Raw genomic sequence first — 17605 nt, 5'->3', positions numbered from 1 at the left:
TTGCTATTGATAAACCCCCTCTTCTCCTGCCCCTCCTCCCCCACTTTTCCTTCACTTCGTGAACTGCTTTTATCTTGGCTCACTAATTTTTATAACTTTTGCGCTTCTGGTTCTTCTCAGGGTGAGAAGGAGTAAGCAGCTGGGTGGGTGCTTAATAATGAACTAGGCTCAACCCACCACAGAAACAAAATCTTTCTAGACAATCCCTATTTTACATAAATTTATAGTAAAGGTTGTTTGTGTTTAAATAATAAAGCAATAGAATCTTCAAATTACAGGTTAACATTGTCACATTCCAGACATTAATTAAAGATTCAAATGGACAATACCTGACACTAAAATTCTGGTGTAAGCCATAAATATGAGCTATAATAGCATATTATAGTATAACAAGAAAGAACTCTAACACAGTTTGAAACAAAGTAGACCTACAAATATCTGTTTTTTCCTCTTTCAAAATTGGGATTTTTTTCTTACTTTCAAAAAATTACATTTCCTTCATTTTCTCCATTCTTTCTGACTCAGTACTATTTTCACTGATGTACTTCTCTACACAAATATGGAAATTGTATCATTGAAATAGAAGGCAGGAATGAAATGCCAGTACTCTGCAACCGGTAGTTTATTCCTACCATGTGTTTCAATGGGAAGACTAAATGTCAACTATTGGCAATTACACAATGAATATATGACATTTTATATGTTTGGTGGCTAAAGAAGGAATAAAAAAATACTCACTGGAATTATATTTTCATTGAAACTCCTGTATGAGTAAGAACATATTTAGTGTCAGTGCAAGTAAAATTTCAATAATTCAATACTTTGAGTATCTTAGTACAAACTTAAATACATTGTGTGACATCTGAGAAAGAATGAGTACCATGACTGAAGGGAACAGAAACGGGGATTTTAATTTTTCCGCATGGATTTTTAGTGCTTAAGAATTTGATTGACAACACTGGCAACTAAAGTCCCTAGTAATATCTATGCAATATATATTTCTAATTCAGCTAACCTATAGAGTTTGCAGCTATGGATCTCACATTCATATTCAATTTAGATAATTTTGTCTACATTCATATACTTAGTACCAGGAGTTCCCTGTCTCTATTTAATGTTCTAGTGCAGTTAATCAAGTAATTTTCATTTGGAGATAAGCAATGTGATAAATTGCCTTTTTACACTTGTCAACCTGTGACACTTAGTCACCAAGTAAACTCCCATTTCTTAGAAATATTAAGCAGCTGCTCCAATTAAGAGTCTTGAAAATAAAAACTGGATAGATGTGTCTTTTCAACTTTTCCCAAACTGCTGTACTCTCCCTCATATTTGCAGTAAAAAAATTCTATGACTGTGGTAAGAAGTGTTCACATCTGTACCAACAACAGGTTTAAGTTACAGTATCTTTTCTTGAAAAAAGCTGTAAACAAGTGTTTGTACATTAGACAAGGATGCATTCCATCTCCCCAGCATAATGCGCTCAGCATTGTTACAGTGCCCTGGAGAGCCTGCAGGTACTGTGTTTCCAATCCATTGTGCTTGTTATGTAACAACATATCTTGTTCTTTTCATTACTTTGCTAGTAATAAGAGTTGAATTAATGGTACTAATGTTTTGGTTCCTCAAAGAGCCAATAAAACCTCTTGTAGTATAATCAGGTTCCAGGTATTATGCTTTTATAAGTTGAAATTTGTATAATTTTTTGTCAGTATTGTTTTTATAAAGATTTTCTTAAATCCAGGTGAAAATTTCGAATATTAAACTATCTGACGTTACATGGGTGTACATAAATAATATTGGGAGTCTTGGGAAGACTTGCATAATTTACATGAGATTGCTGGCTTTGAGTAGAAAAATCAAGTTTACCACATGGCAATAAAATTTTCATTATACATACGTCACTGTAATGTACTTTCCAACTATCCAGCAGAAAAGACCATCCAAATTCACCTTTTCACATGTTCACAGCGTTGGAACTTGGATTCTGACACTCATATAATTCATTGGTAAAAAATAAGTATCCTTTTCATATTAAAGTATTTATTTTTGTATGATAAGTGGAAAACATTTACAGAATACTTCAAAAATATTACTGGATTTAATTTTGTTTCTTCTGATGCTTTCTTTGATGACAGCATTTTGACCATTTTATTTAAATTTAATTTCTTGGAGAATTAAGACATCATGCAGACTGCAATCTCAAAAACTCATTTGACGTATTTTATTTACAGAGGATATATGAAACAAATATTTGAAATATGATTGAAAATGTAATTCCACATTTTAATTTTGATCTGATTTAAAAAATAAATATTTACTACCAACAAATTGGATGGCTGAGGTAAAAAGATGATTGATGACTTCATATGTCTTTCATTCCATTCAAAAAACACTTCTACAACATATAATAAATTTTAGACAGGAACACAGCGTGGAACATCATTCCTTGCATTTCAACTTAGTGGCTCATCAAAGCACTTATGAAAACCTGTATTAGCAATCTAATTGTGATTGTGTAAAAGTGATGGACACAAAACTGCTAGGTAATGGTAAGCACTGAAATTTCATCAGTGATATTATAATGATGGAGGGTACTATTAATTAAGGGGAAAGATTTTGCTTAAGTGCAAATTGGGAGTATGTGTTGAATCCTGGAAGCATATAATGGCACCTTAAAGACCATTTCTTTCCAAACCTCCTGTTGTGGGTAGACACAGTACACCTTCCAGTTACTGAGAGGTCACCCAATATGGCATTAAACACTGCCAGTGATGAGGCACCCACAGCTTCTCTGGGCAACCTGTTTCAGTGCATCACCACTCACACAATAAATAATTTCTTCCTAACATCTATTCTAAGTCTATTTTCATTTACTTAGAACCTCCTTGTCCTGTCACTATATACCATTGTAAAATGTTCCCTTCCATCTGGTTTGCCAGCTCCCTTCAGGTACTGACAACCACAACAAGGTCACCAGGCAGACTTTTCCACACTGAATAATCACAATTCTCTCAGCTTTTCCTGGTAGGAGAGTTGCTCTATCCCACTATTCAACTTGGTGTCCCTCCTCTGGACTCATTCCAACAGGTCCTCATCCTTCCTGTGACAGGGACCCCAGAGTTGGTGCAAGACAACAGGTGGGGTCTCACAAAGACAGAGTAGCGGAGCAAAATCCCCTCCCTTGCCCTGCTAGACACACTTCTCTGGCTGGGACCCAGGACACATTTGGCTTTTTGGGCTGCAAATGCAGATCCAAAATGTGATTGCCATATCACATCCAGCCTCTTATCCACCAGCACACCCAAGTCCTCCTTAGCTGGGCTATTCTCCATTTCATTAGTTCACCATTGACATAAGATAGACTAGTCAGTGGTCATGACCATCAAGAGTGTCAGATTAAGAGTATCCGATATTGGGCATTTGAATTAAAACCTGAAACTGCATTATCTGCTCCATTTAATCTCAAATAATTCTACAGTTTAGGCTCCATGTTAGTCTAAAGTTTTTTGAAATAATTCAGAGAAGATTAGATTAATATTTGATGTGCCTTGAATTCCTGTTATAAAAGTTGCAGGTTGCACATACTCACTCAGCTTTGTTTCACTCTGAGCTAGCTCAGTCTTCCCATTCAAAGTTGACATCAGTAAAAAAACTAACACATTCTGTTTGGTTTGTGGTCCAGTCTATGCAATTCCAGTAGACTTTTGACTGCTACTGTCACCATATGGATGAAAATGCAATTCACTTCACTGAGTCTGGTTCCTGCTTTTTGTTCCTAACCTTTCCCATAGCCCAGTTGCATTCCTGCTTATACATGCATAAATGTATTTAATATAGTAAGTCCTGCTTCTCAATAGATGAGAAGCATGTTTTGCAAATAATTTAAATTTTCTCAGACTAGCACTTCATGCCACAGGAGTGTAAATGCTACAACCTTTATGAGATGCAGAAATAATTTTTGGATATGTGTATCTTTAACATAATCCAGTATGATTCTCTACTTCATTGAATGACTGGGAAGAGAAGGAAGAGGTTATAAACAATAAATGGGGAGTTAGGGATTGCTGAGACTGGGATAGTGTGGAAATGTTTGATAAAAATAGGATTATACTACAAAGTTTGAAAAGTCAGGTCTATTAAAATGCTGATTCCTAGCAACAAAATTATTAATTACATATTTATGATTTTTCAAAAACAAGGTAAAGTTTTTTTTTCCCTAAGAAAATTATACATGTTCTACCAAGCATTTTTGAAATCTTATCATGTTTTACTTTTGCCAAATATATTTTCTTTTATGAAGAAAATCTTGCTTAATTGAGTCATACTGTTGTGAATATTTGCACTAATTGTGGGATATTTTCTGTTTACTGTCAATTAACAAATTTGTGACATATAGCTATGTAGGATGTTGGGGTCTTTTTTATAATATATATAGACACTTTTTTCATTATTTAATCTCTGAACAGATCATATAATTGAGATCATATAATATACTGACTAGAAATGCATGATCTGTTCATGCCAGAAAAAAAATATACATACTGTTGGAAATATTCTGTGCTTTAAAATAGCTAAAGTCATTGATGTAAGTTTTCATAAATATTCATAAATAAGTATAAAGCAACTAACTTATTATATGCTTGTCTATTCTCACAGCCCTTTATTCATTACTGAAATAAAATAACCTGCTTTTATTTTTTATTTGTATTTGAGCCTGATCAGTTTAAAATTATTTCATCGCCTTACAGATGTTTGATATACTCATCACTCAATTCTTCTCTGTTCAAAAGAATAATAGTCTGTTATGTAAACCAAGATTTTTTTTATTTTTCAGTTTCTTCCTAGAAAATATTACGACATATTTCTATTTCAGATTAATTCCTAACTTCTCTTGGTTGTGGCAAAGTTGAAATTTACAGGATTCATGCATTTTGGGTTACTCTGTTTTTTCTCTCCCTTCCTTCTCCTATATGCTTGTCAGAGGTAGAAATGTTATGGTTCATGGCTTAACCATTGCTATGAAGAAGTTTTGGCCACAATGACAAAACTGTATAGAGAAGCTGCAGCCACCAAAGCCCTCCCCTCCCTGAAGATGTCTCCGAAGGAGAACACAGGACTGTGAGTTAAACTACCTAAGGGGATGCAAGACAAGACACTATTGCTCAATCATCCCAGACTAAGGAAGAAGAATGCCAAACAAGAAAGCAAAACCCAGCAGCTTTGCTGAGAATCATCTCTGACTGGGTTTGGGGTGGGGGAGGCCACAGCCTACAGATCCATTTGCTGAGGTCTGTTTACACAGACTCCCCAGGTGGAGTGGAGAAGAGGAGGTTTCAGGTGTGCGGCATAATCTCTGGTCAGGGGCAGTGGGCACCATCCTCCATTACACAAACTGGCTCAGTTGTAAATGCCCCCACCCCAGGAAGGCCACATCCATGGGACACTGATGTGAGAGTCAGCTGAGGGGGTGCCACAATCCATCAATCCCCTCTAAAGCTCTCCCCAGAGGCCTTGCACTGCAAAATGCAAAGTGATACAACAGATCCAGACTGTGGTGCAAGACAGTGTCAAACTTGCCTCCCCCAGGGGAGGAACCTGGGCATTCCCACATGGCTGGAACATATATTAATCTGCTGGATTCTATGTTTTTTGAAGGACCTTCACAACTCACAGCTATCAACGGAACATCTTTGGGATTCATGGAGTGGTGATATTTTCTTTAATCTGGCTCTGTCACTATCTTTCTTTTCCCCCACCTCTTTTCTATTTCTTTCTCTTCCTTTTCTTCTCTCTCTCATTTTTACTATTTCATAAAATCCTTACTATTGACTCTAGCATATGGTCTCATTTGCACTTTAATTTGGGAAGAGACATTTCTAATACTTTTAATAACCAAACCGTAACAATGCTTCACTAGTATTTGTTACTCACTGTTAAAAATCATTAATAGTCATAAAAACACTTGACATATTAACCTAGTGAAGTAATGGAATAATTTTTTTTAAGAGTGTCATTCTTTCTTGACACATCCTGCAACCTCCAAAATCTCATCCGAGTCAGCTTCATTCATCTTCAGAGTAAAATCAACCTTCAGTTTCCAGAAAGACAATCATAGAAATAGATAACAAAGGTATGTAATGGAAATAAATGCAATGACTGTCTGCAGTCTGACTGCAAATAACTGCAAGTGATTACTATTCTTATTTCAAAAATTCTATTGCTTTCACATACCTTTTTTCCTGTATAATTAGATGGTTTGCTCTTGGTATTCATTCCACATCTCCTGTACTCTAAAAATATGTATCACAGTTTTCAGGAGTTGAATGACTTGGAGCTTTTATTTGTCATTTACAGAACAGTATCTTCACACAGGTTATTATCTTGTGGGGGTTTCTGGGCTCTGTAGTATATTCTGGGCCCAAGATTCCTTCCAGTAGAAGACTATCCCTTTCATTTGTGACAGTATCAACCTGTTAGCAAGACATACAGTAGTATAAAATTCCCTAGGATGCCTATTAGCCCTCAGAGTAATGATATAAAGTTGACATGTGTTAATTTTGCCTGCCAGTTTTCATTAGTTGGTAATGAATGGATGTGATGTGTTGTGGTCACATGAAGACAAGCATTGGAGTTTTCTATCAGTAGACACTTAATCTGCTTTCTTAACGGTTTAACTGAACAGATCTTTGCTTTTCTCATCTAGAACCTGATAACAGGTGTGTTAACATCCCTCAGTAAAGAAAATGCCATCAAAACTCAGAAAATATAGGTTACAGGAGAACATTTCTTTTTTCAGTTTATGTGGGCCATTCTGCCCAGGGACTTCCTAGAAAGCACAACAGTGCAAAACGTGACCTCTTTATTGTCTCTCCTGTATTTTAGATCACTTGCTTCTAAAGATATATATTGTCTTGAAAAGTGTTTTTTTTTTTTTTTTTTAATGCAGCCACAGAAGGCTACAAGTACAGCCCTTGTTTTATATATGGCATCTAATTTCTTTGACACCTCTTCAACATTATTATAGATGTATATAAATATCATTATATTTGTAAGTACCTTTTTAGATTTTGTTTGCTGTATTATTTTGACAAAGACTAGATTGAGCATCTTGTGTGATCTGTTTATTTTCCACTGATGGCTTTTCTAGCCCAGAATCCACTAAAACCTAACGTAATTTTGCCCTGAGCAGAAAACTTTCATGAGTTCCAGCTAAACACAGGCCTCTGTAATTCAGGACACTGTCTCTAGCCTTTTTGTCTCCTTGATGCAATTGTAAAAACCCATCATTTTGCCACTAAGGTCTTTGACTGTGAATCATTTTATCTGTTTTATGACCTTTATTTGCTTTCCACTTGCAAGATTTAATGGACTGTATGCTATTATTTTCTGGTCTTTTCTTATTTTTCATATCCACCCTCATTCATCTCCTGACATCTTGCTTCAATGCCTCCTTTTTCCTAGCTATCCGTTTTATTCTTCTGCAGACTATCCCTTCCCTTTTTTTTCCTTTCCTAAAGAGTTTTATATTATGACTATATGAATTCAGCAAATGCTTGGCATGTAATCCAGAAAACAGAGGTTAATTATTTTCAGCTACATCCTTTTCATGCCTCAGTTTCCTTACAGTAAGGAACTGGGGAATTTTTGATCAAATGTTCACATCCACTGCCTGCTCAAATACAGCTGGACTTGTAGGCATGACAGAAATAAAGTGTGTGATCCTCTCAAAGATTAATTCTGTGAGCAATAAAATTCTTAGAATTATTTCTTCCCTGCCCAAAAAACTATGCCATTAATTCTGATGATCTACAGATCTACATCTGTATTTTACAAGAGCCACTGAAGCTATGTGGCATATACCAAAATATTCAAAATAAATTAAAAAAGAAAAATTGCATTGTGTATTTACTCAAACTGACTGTATGTGTTTATATTCCTGTGTTACTGTCTGTATAGTATTAATAGTATTAACCATATTAAATATTAAACGATTTTGAAACTTTGACTACATTTAATACCTAAATATATGCAAAAGATTGTAGAGGAAGTTTTATACTGCAGACTCAGTTTTAAGTACCTTTAAAAAGTTAATACATGTTTTCCAAACAGGTTAGGTCCTGAGTTAGGTGGAAAACAACAGACAAAAAATTGTCTTGTTCCGAATCTATTTTTCATATTAGATACATATGCAAGATCCTCCATTTTAATTGAAACATTTCTCACCAAGCTATAAAGGTGAGCTCTGTGGTATATATATTTATAAAGGTAAGTTCTGTGGTATATATATCAGCTGGGAATATGTGCTCATGAAGAAATATGACTGCTTACCTCTTTTAGTTGATAGACACTTTTATGGCTAAGTAGATTCTTCCAGGAAGGATCAGTACTAAGACTTGGTCTTTAGTATTCTATTGCTCAGTACTGATTGATTTAATCTCTGTGACAGAGAGACTTTTTTATGGGGGTGATCAAATTGTAAAACAGTGTCTCTTCTAGCTTGGTATTGTTTGCAAATTTAATTGTCACACCCTCATTTGTCTATTTCTCCTTCTAGCCCCAGTCCTGTTGATCCCATTCCTTATGTCTGAAATCACAAAGTAAACACTAAAAATATTTCTAAAATATCTCCTGTGGCAAATTATACGCTTACCACAATATTAATGCATGTTAAGGTCAAAGATGAGTAATATAAAGGAACCACTTATGCACTTAAATCATGTTACAACTTTACACAGAGGGCGTTCATAAATAATGGATAGTGCTAGAAATTTATTTTACAAACTTATATCAGTATTGCAAGTAAAAATATTAAATTATCTTGTCTATTTATAAATCTTATGAATTACATTAGAGCATTCTAAACAGTTGTAAAAAATTATGCCTTTATCATTGCTGCAGAGTGGTGTGAGTTTCAGGTATAATTGTCTATTAACATTTGTCTAGGTAAAACATTCAGTATCTACTTTTGTGTCATACTCCCCTTAACAGTGGGAGCGCAAAATGAATACAAAAATGTAAACTCCTTAATTGATGGGAATTGGAAAGACATTTTAGAATAAACAAATTATATTCATTAAGCATCTTGAAAGTATCTAATTTTTCAACTGTTTGTTTATATCATACAGCATCATATGTATGCTCTAATGTTATGGTTTAATTTAGCCTTGGCTTTTGCTTTTTTTTTTTCTAATATGCTGTTTATTTCAGTTCTAACATGACTTTTGTACGCTTCTAAAATTGCCAGTATGTGCATATGTATCATAAATATCTCTAGTGTGATATCTCCTGTCTGAGATTAACCAAGGTCCCACACTCACAGAATTTACAGTAATGTTAAATAATGGAGTCACCTGATTTTAAGAAAGGCTTTTTTTTCTTCCCCATCAATTAGAGTGTGCTGTTTTTTTAAAGCATAAGGCATCAAAGTACTTTCTAATTTTATCTAAAGGATCTGTGGACTTTTAATCCATGTAAATGTCTAATCCTTTTTTCAAATCCTTATAAAATTTTGACTTCAATGATATCAGTTTTGATCCATTCCACAGCATGCCATGCATTTCCTATTTGTCGTATCTTATGGTAGAACACTTCTGACTGAAGTAGATGATACTTTAGAGCCACAGAAAACATTCTTCTCTATTTTATCTTACCTATCTTAAAATCTGTTCCTTGAGCCATATCAGTTTTTATCCAAAGGTACTCTGCTGCTTAAGTGAAGTCTCAGGTAATCTCAGGCACTGAACAACAACCCACTGCTCCAAAAAACAGGCTCTCTTTCTGCTGACACCTTTCTAGTGCAATTCAGGTCCTGACCTGTGTCTACTTTGCTGTTCCATTAGAAGAACCTTTAATATAAAATACTGTAATGCAGAAATAATGACACTCTTATCCAGAGTATACAAGAGTAAGGAATGTTATCTAGTTTTATAAAAACTCACATACTTGGAGAAATAACTATATGTTTATTTTTCTAGACATCAGGAAAATTATGTGAATAGAGAAACATGTAAATGTTTTTAAACAAGTAACTGTTCCTAGTTAAAAATGGACTGTTTTTATATGAAGTCATAAAAAAAAAAGATTAGATAGACTCATAATGAATGTGTGTGAACTTTAATCCAAATTTGTGAACTACCTGCTGAAAGAAATGAAAGAAACCGAGTGTATTAAATTCAGCATGATGTCTGAACTGCTGATAAGTACCATGAACAGCCAGAGTGTACAGAAGGTTTATTATCAATGACCTAAGCAAATTAACAGACATCCCCTGGGGGAGGAGACAAAATAATCAGTTGATTGCCATAGAATCTGAGTGAGTACTCTTTCCATCTTCAGTGAAGGAGGACAAAATTAAGCACCCAGTAAGTAGGTCTGACATTTCTGACAGGAAAATGACATTCTGAGTAGCAAAAGACACCAATCAGGTCTGTCAAGGTAACTACCCAGCACCTCTTTCAGAAATCACCCACAATAAAAAAATCCACAAAATGGCAGCATTTGTTATGAGCATCCAGAAAGATACTTGGAAAAATAATTTTCCCTGCTGTGGGCTGTTTTCTCTACCCCTCAAATTACTTTAAGCAATCCAGTCTACCTTTTAGCCCAACATCAATAACAAATCTTGCCATCATTCTATTTATTTCTTTCATGTAGCATCCTATATGAAGTTATTTCAGTGCTTTTGAAGTAGGGATAATTTTCCTTGTGTTTTTCCCTTTCAACAGAAACTTGTTATGGCTACTTTTATTTCCAAATTGTCATACTCAGTAACAGAATTTACTGTGACTGAAGCTTTGTACACTTACCTTTCTGAGGTTGCACTCCAAAGACACATTTATCCCATTTCTTTCCACCAATATCTTTAAAATTCAGTAGTATACCATAACATACTAATTGAACTGACACTCATTTCAAAATTAACTGCTGTGTTTAAAACACTAGCAAAAGTAATGACAAATTTAATGTAGCTTAAAATTTTGAATAGATTTCTGTACATATACATGGTTATGAGCTGCACTGCACTAAAGAGATTAACAGGAATGGCTTCCACCTATAACAGTATATCCTTAATACAATTTTTTGTGTTTCTAAGCCTTGCATGCTTGAATTTTTTCAATTTTCTTTCAAGGAAATGAGATGGACTTCATGGATTCTACAGAGTTCTTTTCTTTGCAGATTTTAGTAAGCATATTTGGGGTCAAAATTTTACTGTTAGCTCTATAGCACATAGTTTGATTAAGTATGAGCATGTAAGCATACAATCATGGATGTCTCTGAACAGAAGGGAATTATTTTCTGAGTTATTTGCCTTTATGTAATCTTCAGAGATTGAATAGAACACCTGAATTATTAGCAATATGTAGATAATTTTTTAAAAGTTAGATTTTTAAAGAAAAAATTAAAACTTCTAAACAGCATGGTTAGCATAGATTCATTTGCAACTCATTCTATTCACTGATAATCCCACCTGCACATATCTTACCTAAAAGGCAATGGATGGCACCAACAAATGCAATAAAATTGCTATCCCAGATGTTCCTTAAACCTGGAATGGAGAAACATAAATTTTCCTATGGTCTGTGAGATTGAGAAAGTATCTATTTTTTTTCACCATTTTGTGTACTGAGGTATTCTCCTACTGGATTCTATATGGTGCTCTAACTGCAACCCTCATAGTCACATATTAGAAAAAAAAAGTGGGGACTATATATCATAGGTGTATGATATATGGTTTTGCATATTTCTTAGCACTTTTTAAAGTAGCAGTTCAATAATAAACACAGCTAGAAACCAGGCTCCAAAACTCAAACACAGAAAAGTAGGATAAAGGAGAATATTACCTCTCTCTTTCAAATTTATAAACTATTTCAACATAGCTCTTATCTTAAATTGGTGTGGTTGACCTGCCTGCCATTGTGCTATGGATCCTCCAGAAACACCAGGACAGCTTTCCCAGAATACTGAGGGCTTCTAAAGACTGCTCAGCACAGGGAAAATAATGTGAATTAACACTTGCCCATGCTCTCCTATGGCTTCTTCTGCAAAAGGTAAACTGTTGCCACAGAGTTTTCAAAAATGAGGATCTGTGATGAAAATCTTCTATGTTCTAGCACAGTTCTCTGAACATTCTAGATAAGAGCTCCTGCAACTGCTTTTTAAAAAGTATTCTCTTTCTTCATGCTATGTCATATCAGACAACAAAAAAGGAGATGGTTAAGTCTTGAAATTACTTGTAATTTTAATAACTTCATGTGTCCTATAGTTGACACTATACCATACTCTGTATTCTCAGGTATGCTCTGCAAAGGGCTGCAAAGGAATCCTAGATCTTTATTGGCCTCACATCATAGGAATTCTGTTTTCATTACTGTAAACTAACTAATGAACAAAGCCCAAAGTCTCAGAAGTTCCCTCTACACCCCAAAGAAGAAAAATTATGGAGAGCAACCTGTGGTAAGTACTCATAGTAAGTTATGACGTGGCATAAAAACTAAGTTGTAAGTGCCAGGGAAAGGAAGAGTGCTAAAATTTTCTGATAACTAAGCTAGGAGGAGGGAAACCAAAAACAAATAGACAGTAAACTATGATGTTATTTCAGGTTTTAAGTTCTGACTTTGATCTATTGCCTTGTCTGCAATGACTTACAGTAACAGAAATCATGAACCAATTTATTTGCAAGAACATAATAGTGGCTTGGGATAATAATTTCAGGGGAAAAAAAATCAAACAAACAAACAAAAAACCAGGAATTTTACAACAGCTATAGGAAAAAAATAGGAACAAATCAGTTGCATGCCCATAGATCTTGAGGTTACTTACAGATGATGACCTGTATTAAGCAAAACACAGATCCACAGATCAGCTTCTTCAAGGAGGTTTTTTCTTAATGAGACAGAAACTTCAAAAGAAGATGTTGTATTGGTGATGCAAATTCTTTCTCCTCCCTTGCAGAAGCATTTTCTCAAAACTACAAGTGGGATATCATCTGCCTTGCCACTGTCCTTCCTCATTCAGAACATTTCTGCATGGGATGATGCATTTTAAAGATTTAAGTTCTGACTACAAGTTTTCTGAGTAATGTTTCTAATGATGAGATGTGTGAGAGGGAAGTTACAGGACTTTCTCTTTTTTCTCCACAGTTAGATAGTAACTACAGAGAATAAATGATTATGACCTCACAGCTGTAATTTCTCTCCCTTCTACAGATAAGCACGTACAGTTGTTTTTCATCGCATTATAATGATGCAAAAAATAGCTAAAATGGGAGCAGAATTTTTTTTTCAGTTTGAGTCATCATCTTGGTGATATTTTTCTTAAACACAGACTGAAATTAGATTCTCAAGGATCTTAGTGTAACCATTCATCTGTTCTTTAAATTTTCACATCTCTTGCTACTTTCATGAACAAGATTTCAATTTTATTTTCCCCATTAATCAATTGAAGTTATTACGTTAATCTTCTTCCGTCTATTTCAGAATATATCATAGTATAAAATATGAGTTATATATAGCAAATGGATTTAAAAAATATTTTAAAAGTACACAAGCTGGTTTTAAACAGAAATATTGATTTGTGTCTATTTTATGTAGCATAAAATACAAAGGCACATATTTCTTATTGTTGCTTTGGCCTTTTTTTGCTGCTGAGAATAAAGGTAGAGGTTTTACATTAAGCCTGAATCACCAGGTGGGGAAGCCAGCCTTAATATGACTGCTTCTTCAACTCAAGTAAAATGCTATTGATAGTGGCAGCCTATATTATTTACCCAGGATGGCCTGGGGAAGAAGTAACATTTTATCTGCCAAAGTAAAGGATCTATATTGTGTTGTGTTCCTCAGCCTTAGGATTTCCACAGCTACATTCTCCAGTGGTTAGGCATCATTTATTTTTGTGTGTATGAAATGAGAAATCAAAAGTTCACTAGAGCACAGAGGAGACTGGGAATAATCAGGTCTTCAGCCTGGCGATGAAGGTGCTCACATGGGAGATAAGGACGAGAGGCTGGTTCCAGGTCCAGCTCTACTGTCTCTGACTCTGGCCAGTGCACGTCTGGAACTCCTTGACATTGAGAGAAAGTGGCAAGATACATGCTATATTCATACTACTAAATGCTCTCAGTCTTATTCAAATCACTTTGACCTCTTTTATCTCTCCAGATGGTGCCTTGAGTTGGCTTGGGTCATGCCTTTGTCAAGATTTTATCAGAACAGACGATACGCAACAGCAACCAGAAATATTTTCTGACACTCTCTGATTTATTGATATTAATTAAGATGTAGTATTTAAATATTTAATCTAATGATTGTTTCAGAAATATTCGTTTTAATTAAATCACATCCATGCAACTGTTACAGATTCTATTATAAAGGGTAAGCAGGGAAGTACATGCTTAAATAAAAATACCACTAAGACAAGAAAGAAAATTATGATTACATTAAGGTTTCAATTAAGATTACATTAGATTCAAAATATTTCATCATCTAAACTACTATAACTTGTAATCAAAACAAGTTATGAGCCTAAAAGATATTATTACAATGTAACCTCAACTTGGGAAATTTAAAGTGCAGCCTTACCTCTTTCAGTTTACAAATCTCATGAGATTTAACAAGATTTAAGATTTAAGTGCCAGGTGCAGCAGCTGGGTCGTGGCAGACCCTAGTATCAATACAGGCTGAGGGATGAAGGCATTGAGAGCAGCTGTACTTAGAAGGACTTTGGGATGCTGGTGGATAAAAGGCTGGACACGACCCAGCAATGTGCACTTCCAGCCTAGAAAGTCAAAAGTGTACTGGGCTGCAGGGCCATCAGGGCAAGGGAGGAGATCCTGCCCCTCTGCTCTCTTCTGGTGAGACACCACCTGGAACACTGCATCCAGCTTTGGGGAGTCTAGGAAGGACATGGACCTTTTAGAGTGAGCCCAGAGGAGGGATATCAAGTTGAATAGAGGGATAGAGCATTTCTCCTACAAGGAAAGTCTGAGAGAATGGAGATTGTTCAGCCTGGAAAAGCAAAGTCTGTGTGGTGACTTTATTGTGGCCTTCCAGTACCTGAAGGGAACCTATAAGACCAGCTGCAGAAGGACCTTTTACAAGGGCATGTAGTGACAGGACAAGGTAGAATGGCTTCAATTTAAAAGGTAGATTTATATTAGATGTTAGGAAGAAATTCTCAGCTGTGGGAGTTGTGATGCAACACAGATAAGTTGTGGGTGCCTCGTCCCTGAAGTGTTCAATGCCAGGTTGGATGGAAGTTAGTGCAGTTTGGTCTAGTGGAAGGCGTCCGTGACCATGGCAGATGGGTTGAATCTAAACAATAGTTACAGTTCAAACCCAAAACATTATGTGATTCTATCATTTTATGTCACAGACACTGTTACAAATAATGCAGCCTATTGACTTAAATAAACACAAACAAAATTATCTACAGATTGCCAGCATCACTTCTTTTTCTGACTTTCAGCATTCTAGTTTGCTCAAGGCAGCAATTGTATCTCCTTTATCTTGGAAGCAGCCAACCTGCCCTATGTCACATTAGAGTACTTTTGTTTGCTTATTTTCCTTCCATTCACACAGGTATACAGATTATTATCTTACCCTGAAGCCAAGGGTGTCTGTTAATTTTATATGACAGAAATCTTTTAAAAAACATGTTTTTTATGCTCAATGCACAAAGAACTACTGACATTGTAGTGATTGACACTTACTGTTCATCTTGCAATACTGGATGGCCCACATCTATACCCTAACATATTCTGCACAGAAAGAAAAAAAAGAAAAAAATCAGTGTAAACATCAGTGGAGATTCAATCAGAAAACAAGTTAGTTATCAGGACCTTTAACTCCCAAAGTTATTATTTACTAGATCTTGAAGGCTTAAAATACAGGTGATTTCTTCCATTGGTGTTTGGATGGGCAAACCACCTGATTTAACTATTTCACTTGCTGTCCCAACACAACTTTAGAGAAGAAAGAGTAGACAAGTGCAGCTGGCTTTATGACAGGGAAAAAATGGAGAAAAAAAAAAATCCAACAAATTTCACCACTGCTATTTTACAGGGATTATTCTGGGTTATTTTTGCTTCAATAACAATAATCTTCCATGAACTTGTGACAAATTAGACTAGTTGAAATATTAAATTAGAAGCAAGTCATCCTCTTAACACATCACTTAAATTTGTAATAAAAAGAATCATCACCTTGTGATACCACTGCAAAATATCTCTCTGCTCAGAGTTTGCTGCTGATACTTTCTTTCTTGAAAATGTCAGTTGTATACATCCTATATCATATAGTAAGTATATACAATATCCCTATGCTAAATTCCACAGATGTGTGCTTTTTGGGTTGTTTGGGATTTTTTTTTGGTTGGTTTTTTGTTTGTTTATTTTTCTTTTCAGTTTTTGGCACTTTTTTAATAGCATGCTATGTAGGGCAAAGTCATAAATATAAAAAATTATCTCATTTATTACCTTCAATCAGTTTCTTTTATAACCTAAAAGTCTGCAGTCAAAGAAGAAAAATCATCTGGAAACAATTTTTTAACATAATATTAAAAGTCTGAAAGCAATTACATATTCTTTTTGGGTTTTTTTTTGACATTCTAGAAACAGATTTTGCTTTTATTGGTCTATATGGGATACATATCAGACAGCCAGGATAACTGACCTTTCTTTATCTTTTCCTTTTAAAGTTCTTTCAAATTTCTCACAAATTTATTTTATGATTTTATTTCACTGAATCTAACACTTCAATAGTCCCTGTCGGGATGTTTACCTTATAATTTTGTAATCTTGACCAATCTCAGATGCATCTATATTTTATATTGTTCCCAAAAGACAAGATACCATTCTATTTTATCTTTCCAATACTCCAATCTGCTTTGAAAATATGTAATTACTGATGATGATTTCTAAATAAGTTTCTTAATCATTAAAGGACATTTCATTGCAGCAGCTTTCTTTCATGCTTCAAGATTATCAGATGTGTCCTTTCTAGCTTTTCCTTCTGTAAAAGACAGGCTTCGTGTGACTGATTTGCTGTTTCTTTTCTCTGAATTCCATATTTAGAGAATAAAATGTAAAACCATGAAGGGATTATTTAGACAGTACAGCAAAGACCATTTTATTTGTTTAACTACATTTACTATTCTACAAATCATCCCTGTATCCATGTAGCTTTCTTTTTTTTTTTTTCCTTCTAGAATCAAAGATTTGTCAGGCAGCTTTGCTTTTTCACAGTTTTATTTTAACTTAGCATACTGTTACAGGTTCCAAGGGCATTAGCTTCTGAGTTCAAGGCCTTTAGTTGCAGCAGTTTTTATAGTAAAAATTAAATTAGTAATTTCACAATTTACACTTATTTTTAATGTGAAAAACATGAAAAGTAAATTACTTTACTTGCATAGAAAATTGATAGGCATATGATATACAGATAACCTTCTCTTTGTTCAGATCAGCCTGAGAAATATGTCAACCTTATTTTTGTTAAACATTGTAATTACCAGTGTATTTATGCCTGAAACTTATCTGCATACTCCCTGACAAGAGATCACTTAAGAAAATAAAAAATTTATTCATTTTTACCAGAAATATTTCAATGTAGTT

This window comes from Taeniopygia guttata, chromosome 2 (genome assembly GCF_048771995.1).
Source record: "Taeniopygia guttata chromosome 2, bTaeGut7.mat, whole genome shotgun sequence".
Lineage (NCBI taxonomy): Eukaryota > Metazoa > Chordata > Aves > Passeriformes > Estrildidae > Taeniopygia > Taeniopygia guttata.
This window is presented reverse-complemented; position numbering follows the sequence as displayed.